The 12,020-nt window shown below is 43.3% G+C and overlaps 1 non-coding gene across 1 annotated transcript; it reads left to right on the top strand.

Annotated features, from left to right (window-relative positions):
- The first annotated feature begins 800 nt into the window (after window positions 1-800).
- On the top strand, window positions 801-931 carry LOC116082926. Its single transcript, XR_004115536.1, has one exon. It is a non-coding gene; the product is annotated as a small nucleolar RNA SNORA17 (small nucleolar RNA).
- Window positions 932-12,020: the final 11,089 nt, after the last annotated feature.

The following is a 12,020-nucleotide window of genomic DNA, read 5'->3' as shown; positions in this document are numbered from 1 at the left end:
TAAAGGAAAAGAGGTGGGCAAGCTCCTCCAATATCAGTAATGGAAGGTGCACAGAAATGGAAGTGTAATCATTATGTGGAGAAGGATGCAGTGTTAATGATCAGAAAATGACCTATGCCACTACTTAGAGCGTGATTACGGGTCTGAATTTTATTCCTCAGTGGTTTTTAAATCCCTGTGTGGAGAGAACGGTCTCCTGAAATGAAGCTGGTGGCCGTGATGATGGGGAGTAGGTATTCCAGCTTACAATATTCAGATCATACTTTAACACTGAGGAATATCAGTGCAGGGAATACGGCAGGAACCTGAAGATAGGAATGGAAGATGAGGTCATGGAAGGGTGCTGCTTCCTGGCTTTCTCCTCTAGCCTTACTCAACCTGCTTTCTTATACAACCGTGGATCACCTACCTAGAGGTAGTACCAACCACTGTGAGCTGAATCCTCCCACATCAATTGTTAATCAGGAAAATGTCTGACAGAATTGCCTATAAGCCAATCTTTTTTTCTTTTTCCTTTCCTTTCCTTTCTTTTCCTTTCCTTTCCTTTCCTTTCCTTTCTTTTCCTTTCCTTTCCTTTCCTTTCCTTTCCTTTCTTCCTTTCTTCCTTTCTTGCTTTCTTGCTTTTTTTTTTTTTCCAAAACAGGGTTTATCAGTGTCTAGACCTGGCTGTCCTGGAACTCACTTTTTAAATCAGGCCTTGAACTCAGAGATCCACCTGCCTCTGCCTGGGATTAAAGGTGGTGCCACCATGCCCCAGGGCATATTAGCCAATCTTATGGAGGCATTTTCTCAACTGACAGTCTCTCTTTAAAGAATGACTCTAAAGTGGCTGCTGAGTCATGTGTGTCAGGAGGTGACAGAGAGGAGTAAGGCTCTGTTTATGCTCAGTGTTCTGACTCAGGAACATCTGAATGATTAGTGGCCTAACATTCCTTGAAAAAATGGAGCCTGAGATGACCATCAGTTGGCAGGGCCAGGTGGGCTCCCAGACTGGGAGTATGCCTGAGACTGGAAGAACGGTGCCTGGGACCAAACCCTAGACATACCTTTGGGAGGAGCCACTTGGGCAAGCTGGGTGAGGAGAGAGCCTGAAAGGACCCTCAGATGGGTGTCAGGAGGGCTGAGCAGGGTACTAGCCTGAGTTGACCACGGGTCTGGTGCCACACAGTCCTGTCAGTACCAACCATGCCCAAGATGACACCAGCCTGGAGCCATAATGCACGAAATGGACATAGCACTCCTGAGATGACCCTAGATACTCAGAGATCCCAGACACCACCAAGAGGAGCAAGTAAGTGACGGAGAAATGGAAGAGAAAGAGAAACAGAAGCGTGTGGGCACAGTGAAGAGAAGCAGAACTAGAGAGAATTAAGGGTAGTGAGGAACAGCCCGATTTGAGATGCCGCCTCGGACCATGGTGGGGTCCAGGCCTGTGCTGCCACTTGGGATCACATTTGGGTTCATAGCCCTGCAGCAGCAGAGGTCTGTTACCACTAAAGGCCAGGTGGTGTATATATGGGAGGGCTGTGCAGAACTGGCCCTACCCCTCACCTGGGCTTTGTGGGAGAGCTGGCCCTGGGGGCATAAGAGCAGGAGAGCTGACCCCACCCCTAGCCAGCTGCAGTAGTCAGGAGAGTGGACCCTGCACCTTGCCTGGGCAGCAGAGGTGAGCTGGCCCTGGTTTCAGAAGTTGGGGGATTGTGAGTTAAGGGGTGGGGTTGCAGATGAGCCACCCTGAGGGTGTGAGAATGGGAGAGCCGTCGGGCTGATGAATTTAGATCCTTCTCAGTTCTGGTTTCAGGACTTTGAATTGGCCCACACCAACATCTACCCCATCAATGAACTTGAGTGAATGAATGACTGGCCATACAGACCCAAAGCTACAGGATCTTCAAGGCACAGGGCCACAATAGGATAATCCACGTTGTGGTGGGTCTGGTAATGCTAGGTATTCAGATGCTAAACACTGCCCCTCAAGATTTGATTGCCCCCCTCCACAAATGAATTCTCACACACAGCAGCTTTTGTTGTCCAAACTTTGTTCCCAAACTTAGTTAATTGGTTAATAAGAGGCTAGAGCCTGTGCTTAGGCAGTAGAGAGAGAGAAGGACAGAATTTAAGAACTGAATTAGGAGTCTCAGGAGAGATGGAGAAAAGGAGAGGGAGAAGGAAAAAGGGACACAGAGAGTAAGAGGCTGCAATAAGAGGAGACAGAGCATGAGCATGTGGCCAGGGGAAACAACAAGGAACATAGAGCTGGGATGTAAGTTAGAATAGCTCCAAAACCTGCCCAATCTAGGTTTGGAGCTTGTAAATTAAATGCCAGGACTCTGTGTCTTTTATATAGGCCGGATAGAATATATAATTCCTACTACATATCTGAGTCCCAGTGAGGTTCCACTATTGACAGAGTAACAGAAATCAGAGGCCTCTTATCAAAGCAATAACTCATTCCAATAAACATTTGCAAGCAAAGAAGTGTGGACAAAAGGGTATACTGTGGGGCACACTGTGATACATGACAGCTTCTACAATAAGATTTTTTTCTCTGTTTGGGGAAGTGTAGGGGGTGGGTACAAGGAAAGAGGAAAATGAATGGGTTGGGGTGTATGATGTGAAATTTGAAAAGAACCAATAAAAAGTTTTAAAAAATGACTCTTTAAAAGAAAGGGAAAATGTGTATGGGTTTTTTTTGTTTTGTTTTTGTTTTTTGTGTTTTGTTTGTTTGTTTGTTTTTGTTTTTTTCAAGACAGGGTTTCTCTGTGTATTCCTGGCTGTCCTGGAACTCACTCTGTAGACCAGACTGGCTTTGAACTCAGAAATCTGCCTGCCTCTGCCTCCCAAGTATTGGTATTAAAGGCCTGTGCCACCACGGCGTGTGGGAAAAATGACCTTAGTTTGTGTCAAGTTGACAAAAAGCAAAACAAAGCAAAGCAAAGCAAAACAAACAGAAAATACAGCCAGAACAATTGGCTTCTTGTCTCCTTGACACACACATCACTACTGAACTATAATCTTTTCTTTTTCCATTGTCTCCAAGGCATCACATTAATATCACAATACAAAGTACATTTTGGCTTTTAAAAGTTTTAAAAATTCACTATCTTTAAAACATCCAAAGTACCTCTCGAAATCTAAATTTTCTCTCAAATGCCAAAGTCTCTCTAAAACTACTGTCTCTTTAAATGTTCATAGTCTCTCACCTATGGGCTCCTGTAAAATAAAAAATAAGTTACGCCCTTCCTCTTTTATAACCATTTATTTTTGAGATTATAATTATAACATTTTCCCTCTCTTCCCTGACCCTCTACCCTCTCATAAATCTTTTCTTGCTCTCTTTCAATTTTATGGCCTCTATTTTACATTGTTACCTTATGAATATATGTATATATATATATGTACATATATATACATACATACATATATATATTCCTAAATATAGTCTGCTCAGTTCATTTGATGTTAGTCATATGTATCAGGGCTGACCATTTAGCCTTTGATAAGAAGTTGGTGTGCCATGTCTGTCTTCTTTTAATTAATTATGTTTCTTTTTTTTTAAAGATTTATTTATTTATTTATTTATTATATGGAAGTACCCTGTAGCTGTCTTCAGATACTCCAGAAGAGAACATCAGATCTCATTACGGATAGCTGTGAGCCACCATGTGGTTGCTGGGATTTAAACTCACGACCTTCAGTAGAGCAGTTGGCGCTCTTAACCACTGAGCCATCTCTACAGCCCTAATTAATTATATTTCATGTGATACTTGCCATATTATCAAAAGGAGTCAGGGACTATGTAGGAGTAATGAAATAAAAAATTGGAGAAATGGGGCTGGAGAGATAGCTCAGTGTTTAAGAGCACTGACTGCTCTTCCAAAGGTCCTGAGTTCAAATCCCAGCAACCACATGGTGGCTCACAACCATCCTTAATCAGATCAGATGCCCTCTTCTGGAGTGTTTGAAGACAGCTACAGTGTACTTACATATAATAAATAAATAAATCTTTAAAAAAAAAATTGGAGAAATCAAAAGTTCAGGGGCCGGGGATATAGTTAAGTGATAGAGTTTAACCTGAGTAAGGCCCTGGAATCAATCCTCAGAACTGCAAAATAGATAAATGAATATTCTAACAAGCCTGATGCAAGTCAACTAACTCCTAATGGAAGATTTTTTTTTTTTTTAAAAAAGAGGGTTTCTCTGAATAGCTCTCTCAGTCAGACCCAGAGGACCTCATGTTTCTGCCTCTCAAGGCATGCTCCATCACAACCCCTAATACAAGGTGATTATGCTAAAGAAGTCAGAAGACAAGAGTGCCTGGGTCAGAGAGATACACACAGCACTGACAGCAAAGCTCTGGATTACCAACTGCATAGTTAGGCACAGGCAAACCTAGGTTCTCACCTCCTCTGAAGATGTCTTGTGCAGCCTCTGAAATGTGGGAGTGAATGGAGACGGGCTGCCTCACCTGCAGCTGTCTTATATATGTGGTTACACAAGTGGGTGTTTTATTTGAAGATCTCTTCAGATTTGGCTAAGAGACAAAACTCTACGTCCTTGTCTTATCCCACTGGAGACTGATGGAGGGTGTGCTTGCCTCATGCATCAGCATAATGTGACGGATAACAATGACAGGTATGAAAGTTTACTCCTGGAATCCACATATTTAAATATGCCAGCGTAGTTGATCTTTTGTGAAATCCCTGAGGTGTAAATGAGCCTCTGCAGTGACCATTTTGGAGTTTTGGTTCCTTTTTTGTTTTTTGTTTTTTCTAAACAGGGTTTCTCTGGATAGCCCTGGCTGTCCTGGAACTCACTCTGTAGACCAGGCTGGCCTCAAACTCAAAAATCCGCCTGCCTCTGCCTCCCTAGTACTGGGATTAAAGGCGTGCGCCACCACCGCCAGGCTTGAGTTTTGGTTTCTTTGAAAAACACAGAAATATTATGGGAATACATTTTCATTTAGATCCTAGGTGAAGGGATATTGGGGCTGCTTTGAACTGCAACAGTTGACTATGATTTGCCTCTGTGGGGGTGTGATTTTTTTACAGCTGCAGATAGTTTCTGTGACTGTGGTGTTTGGAATTCTGGGAATTTGAAATTTGAGACAGTATTGCAGAATAGGTTGTTGGTTGGTTTTGGGTGGTTTGTTTGTTGGTTGATTGTTGTTTGGTGTTGGTCTTGGTTAGTTAAGTAGTTGTGTACAAAAAAGAAACAAGAAGAAATTAGATATCCTGATGGCAAAGATGGCAAAGATCAAACTTGCCCCAAGGAACTCAGCATCACTAACCAGCAGGACGTAGTGTAACAATCACATCACCGCTTTCCAATCCCTGACTTTATTCAGGGATCTCTTTCCTTTCCCCTATATCCTTTTTTCCATTCCTAACTAGTGTTAGGGGGTGGAAAGGACAAAAGAAAAAGGGTAAAGATGGGAGAAAGAACCCACAAAGTAGCAAAGACAACTACAAGCATCACTGCTGAACTGTCCAAGAGGAAAAGTCTTGATTATATTTAAAACCAAAACAACAAAATACAAAGGCAGATTATCAGTTTGAATCACTAGTTGTGTGTCTAGAATGCAGAAACAGAGAAAAACCACAGTGATCAGGGAATGCTTTTTATCTCAAATATTATAATTAGTTCAGAAAGAAAAAATAAAACTGGAAGTAAATTTAAAAGCAATATGCCAGAGTAGAAGTGTCTGGTGCAATGACTATGGCAGCCACCTGCCCTCCTCACCAAGGACATGCATAGCCACATGCTTTTCTCCAGTTTCTGATCTATAATGCCCTCACTCATGTAACCATTTCTCTCTACATAGCCTTCTGGGGTTCTGAGTGACTCCATACGCTTCAGAGGATGCAAGGAAATCTCAGAAAAGATTTTAAACACACCTCTCTCTAGTCCCAAGCTAAAGGTATCCCTTCCCCCAAAATGGCCAAGTTAGAATCTCTCCAAAAACCCTACCTTCTTTCCCCCTTCAACCTATTGCTGGATTCAGCTTTTATTGCAAGAGCTGGGATGTAGCAGATGGCTGAAGTTTCACCGAGCGAAAATTTGCACATCACACCACCTTCAGGACTATAGCAACAGCCCCACGTAGATTTAGAAGGGATGTTTAATATGAATTGTGTAATATGAGACATGGCCACTGCATGCACGGATACGTTCAGTTGATTATGCCATTGTTGAGGAAAGCTTCTGCTTAACCTGAAAAGACCTGTGCTTGGCAGCAAGGTTGTGAATTAGATGGGTGTGCCATACAACCCATCCTCCTTTCACTCAATACCCAGTGTTTGTGGGAACACAGCGCTAGGGTAGAGTAGTCTTACCTTCCTGTGTGTGGCTCAGATAAAATGGACACAGGACTCTGTCTTCAATAAGCAGAATTGTTCCTTCCCTGCGGAGGCTAAGGGAGTTACTGAATCAATATGTCTGTATAAGGATACCTCCTCGTAGCTGTCGTGCCAGGGCAGGAACATTCCCAAGGTGAGGATACCTCACTCCTGGGACAGGCCAGGCCACAACAATTGAACCAAAGCTTCCTAGGAAAGGGGATAGGAGACACTGAGGGACCACCTGTTGCTTTGTGCTTGCAGCAGCTTTCCTGGATTTAGAGGTTGAGTGGACCCGTGTGCAAATGCAGAGTTTTTATTCCATCTGGAAATGGCAAATGGTGTACAGGCCTGTGCTATGACCATTTGTTAGATATTTCATAGAGCATGGATCCTTGATTCTAACAATATTAAAAAGGCATTGACTCCAGTCAGAAGACCCTTATGTGTGACCACTAGGACTACTGGCTCCGTGTTCACCTGGCTGCTTAGGGTTTACTGTGCTGTACCCAGAGTTTCTATCATGGCCAGATGCTGAAACTTTCCAAGTATGATTTGGCATGTGTGTTTACCTATGTGTTCATTTCCGTGTTGCTGAAACCTTTCCAAGTGTGATTTGGTGTGTGTGTATGTGTTTACCTATGTGTTCATTTCTGTGTGACATTGTTCATGGATCCACAGTCAACCCCTGGACTTTCTCCTCTTGGGTCTCCCATCTTGATTTTTGGGAGTTTCCCCATTCTGAGCTCACCAGTTCACCTAGGCGCCTTTCTGAGCCTCTCAAGAGTGGGGATTACCACTGTTGCTGCACCTGACATTGTATGTGGGTGATGTGGGTACTAGGGACAAGAATGTACATTCTTGGGCTAGAGAGATGGCTCAGTTATTAAGAAGAGCACTGACTACTCTTCCAAAGGTCCTGAGTTCAAATCCCAGCAACCACATAGTGGCTCACAACCATCTGTAATGGGATCTGATGCCCCCTTCTGGTGTCTGAAGACAGCTACAGTGTTCTTACATATAATAAATAAATAAATCTAAAAAAAGAGAATGTACATGCTCATTGTTTTTTGATAAATAGATTGGCAATAGAGGTGTCTCTACAACACAACTCCCTAGTTCATTTTTTTATTAACAATATATTTTATTTTAAAAATTTACTGTTCTGGGCTGGTGAGATAGCTCAGCAGGTAAGAGCACTGACTGCTCTGCTGAAGGTCTTGAGCTTAAATCCCAGCAACCACATGGTAGCTTACAACTACCTGTAATGAGAACTGACGCCCTCTTTTGGCCTGTCTGAAGACAGCTACAGTGTACTTAGATATAATAAATAAATCCTCACACACACACACAAAAACTACTGTTCTGAATCTTAAAATCTTTGGAAGGGTAGATTGATGAGGGTCGGCTCGCGGCAGGTGCGTCCACAGACACCAGACACAAACAGCTCTAAGTTTAGGAGGTTTAATTGGGAGGGGGAGTGAGGACCACAGCGCGGGAAGAGAGAGGAAAGAGAGAGGAAAAAAAAGAGAAAGAGAGAGAGAGAGAGCACTCATATATATATATCTCATGACGTAACAGCCCAGGTAAAGGTGGGAGCTGAACCCAATGAATTCTGGGAATATCTGTTGTCTTGACGACAGGTCTGTGGGCCTGCCCATATCTGCCATTCTGGGTGCTAACATAGATTGTTCTTAATTTTATTTTTATTTTAATTTTTTTCACTTATTTACTTTACATCTTGATAACTACCCCTCTCCCAGTTACTCCTCCCACAATCCTTCCCCCATCATTCCCTTCTCCTCTGAGCAGGTAGGGGTCCTTCTGGGTATCCCCGACCCTGACACATCAAGTCTCTGTGAGGCTAAGTAGTTCCAGTTTCTTAATCTCAGTGTGTACCATGATTGCTAGTCTCTGTCACTCTCATGAGCAGACTGTTCCTCAGAATGTGGAACACATCAGAAATCTGTGTCCAATTCCCCAGGGCAGAGGTTAGATGGTGCCTGTCCATCTGTGTCAATGTGACTTTGGCTATGCGCTGACCAAAAGAAGAGCACCCGAGATGAAAAACACTAAAGAGTTTCCTGCCTCTTGGTCAGAGCTTTCACTAAAATGTTAGAGGATTAGCCAGGTGGGGTCAGCCCCTAGCCTTCTCATTCTTACCAGAAATTATCTCTAGTGAGGTTCTGAGAGGGATCCGTCCTTTCTCTTTCTCTGAGCTTTGGGGATTGCAGGTGACATGGTGTCCATTGACAATTCTTACCTCACTATACTAGTTCTCCATTTTCCAACTCCTATGCTCTGTGTATCTGTCTACTGAATTGAGAGCATCCACAATGACCCCAAGTCCAGAGGGGATCCCTTCTACCATTACCTGACACCAGGTCTCTCTATAAAACCAGGTTTTCTGACACGGGCTGTACCTTAGTCTTAGAGTGTTGCCCTAGCACACTACACTATCCGAGTTAAATCTGTGTACTGTCCAGGAGGAAGAGGAAGGTCAACACGGATCTAAGCACTTGGGAGGAGGAGGCAGAAGGATCAAAAGTGTGAGGTCACCCTTAGATACATAAGTCATTCACTCACCTTCAGAATGGACTACAGGCCCTGTCTCAAAGATTCAAAAATAAAAATACCTTGAGTGGCATAAATCACTCCACAAAAGTTCAAATGATCTTTTGTTTTTTTTCACTTCTTTGTGTGTGTGTGTGCACATGTACACACTTCTCATTCCATGTGTGCAGATACACTGTGAATGTATGTAAATATACATGCATTTGGTATATGTGCATCTAAAAGTCACAGGAAAACCTCAGTGTTTGTTCCTTAGACACATCTTGTCTTTTGACTCAGGGTCTCTCATTTATATCGTCTCAGTAATTCTGCTAGATTGGCTGGATTGATGCTGAGACCAAGAATCTGCAGATCTCTATAGAGCCAGTGATGAGATTCCAGGCAGATGTCAGCATACCTGTGTGTTGAAGGAGGGGAGAGGGAAGTCAGGGCATGAGGCTTGCCTGCCAAGCTGTGTACAGACAAGTCTCTCAAGCTGACATTTTTCTTCCCATATTCTCCCTGGTTGCTCTGATGTTTTCCTGTGTCTCCCACTTTCTTGAAGCAGGTCTGTGCAGGTTGCTGGACAGCTGAAGCAGGGACATCTGAGCTGAGGTACCTTCTCTGGTCTCTATTTTATTACCTGCATTCATTTTCCTCTGTAGCTGGCAGCTTTATAACTCTTAGGGTCTCTTTTTAATTAGAGCCTCCCAGAAAAGCTCTGCTCTGTTCTCAAACACCAAAGCACTAGATCTTCCTACCCTAAGTGCAGAGGTCCCTTTTAGCTTCTTCCTGTTACTGACCTGTCGGCTACTCATGTTCGTGCAGTCCAGAGGCCAATGCCTAGGGTCCTGTGTCAATTGACATGGTTTTTCTGTGCATTTCAGTTATAAAAATCAATAATCATCTATCTGTGCATCTTTGGCAGAATGTGATTTAATTCTGCTACTGTAGCCCTCAGAGTCTGTCAACACATGGAGTAGGCTGGCCACAGAGCTGACCATGGCACTGCAGAGAAGCAGCCCTTTGCTTCAGCAGATCGAGTTGCCTCATAGCATAGAAGGGGAACTCATCTCAATGAATGGGGGGATTTTCATTCCTAATTGTGTCCTGTGATAGCCAAGTCCACTGTTCTGAATTCTCAGTCAGTGCCGTCTTGCTCTTTATGTCCCAGTCAGTTGTTTAGAGAGTTTGGGGCTGCTGCCCTTGCTGTTTGCTTGGGTTGCTGGATTGCTCTTGGCTGAATTGCTGGTGTTCTGTTTGCTGCATTGCTGTTGGTGTTTGCTACACTGCTAGTTGGAAGTGTCCTGGCAATGAAGATTGGAATTGCCCCAAAGAAATTTATGGCATTGCTAACCAGCAGCAAGTTGTCTAATCAGATGAACAGCTCTTTCCCCTTTAACCTTCTTTCTCACCTAAATATTGTTGGGGGGTTGAAGGGATTGGGATGGACAAGGGTTGCAGATATAAAAACCCAATAGAATAGCCAAAAACCATGGTTACAACTGTGTTGCAGACTTGATGTCAATCTCTGTGGGCTTCAGAAATAGCTACCAATAAGGCATAGGTACCCTGACCAAAAGAGCAGCTATAAGCATCATTGGCAAAGCTCTGGGGAGTACATGCCATGGTGCAGAGAACTCAGGGTTAGATGTTCTTGGCTGAGAAGGTGCGTCATGACGTTTTTATTCACCTGGGATTGGATATCATAGTTTTCTTTCAGGGAGAAGAGATGTGCCAGGATAAAAAAATCAAGTGAGCATTTAATAAAAGTGAAGGACTTTTTATGTAAGGCCTGGGAAATCTTGTTCCAACTACGCAGAGTAGTAACCCAGCTCCAGTTTCATACTCATGGTGTGACTACATCAAACAAGAAATGAATCCATAGTGTCCACAGTACTGAGTCATTGTGGGACAGGCTCTCACATGGAGCTGACAGATGCTGTTCTGTGGTGGTCCCTCAAATGCAGCTGAGAATAGTTTCCCTGCTCCTTTTCACAGATCCAAGCCACGTGCTTGCTTTTCAGCAGACACATCTGATGAGACAAAAATTAAATCCAAACCACGTTTATGCAGAAATCTTTCTCTTGATTGCTGCTGGACAGAAAAAGAAAAAACAAAACAAAACAAAACAAAAAACCCAATTATTGCAGGTTGAGAAATAGACTCACACCTAAGAAACATCAATTATGAAAGGACTCAATTTTTTTTTTATTTCCTCTTTTCATGCCTCATGTCTTTTATGTGTGTGTCTAGGTACATGTGTATGGGATCGTGTGTGTGTTATGGAGCATTGCATGTGTTTGCTCATGTGTGAGTAGGACGGGATCTCAACTTTTACTCTCCTTGTTTTCAGAGACAGTCCCCTTAACACTGGAGGTTGTAAATTAGGCTATACCCATCTGTACAGGGTTCAAATAGGATTGTTCCCTTCCGTCTCCACAAAAGTGGGATTTAATTCTCACATTGCCCTTCAAGGCTTTTATGTGGTTGCTAGATCTCAGCTTGTGTCCTTATGTTTGCAGAACAAGCACCTGTTGTAATGAGTTATTGTCCCAGCACCAGAAGAGCAGTTTATAACTAGATTCTCACCTCCTGATATCTCTCATAAGCAGATCATAGTCCACAGGGCAAATGGATCATATACCCTGTGCAGTCATAAATCCCCTGTTACAGTTTTGTACATGAAGCCTGAAAATCTTGTGGTTGAATATTTTCCCTGTCTTACAGAGTTTGGGACTCAAGACAGCCTGCAAACTAAGGTAGATCAAGGGTAATTATCCATTTCCTGCCATGGTGAGCCGTCTTGGGAATCAGGTAGGTGAGCCAAGAGAACTGTGCCTTAACTAAAGAGCAGAAGTGTGCAATTGCTGGCTTAAAGGGCCACAGAAGCGATCATGTGCTTTGCTGAGTTAAGACCCCAAGGCAGGTGCCTTAAAGTTGTTGAAAGGCAGTGACCTTGCTTATTGGATGGTGTCCATAATGGATTCTGTAACCTTGTCTGCCAGGATAGATTTCTCTCACATTGCCCCTGGCTAGGTAGCCTTTGCCTTAAGGAGAGATGGGTTGACATATGGCTCATGTTCTCTGCCTACCCCCTCCCCAGGCTACTTCACAAATTAGAGGAAA

Source organism: Mastomys coucha, unplaced genomic scaffold (assembly GCF_008632895.1).
Source record: "Mastomys coucha isolate ucsf_1 unplaced genomic scaffold, UCSF_Mcou_1 pScaffold7, whole genome shotgun sequence".
In the NCBI taxonomy this organism is placed as follows: Eukaryota; Metazoa; Chordata; class Mammalia; order Rodentia; family Muridae; genus Mastomys; species Mastomys coucha.
This window is presented reverse-complemented; position numbering and strand designations above follow the sequence as displayed.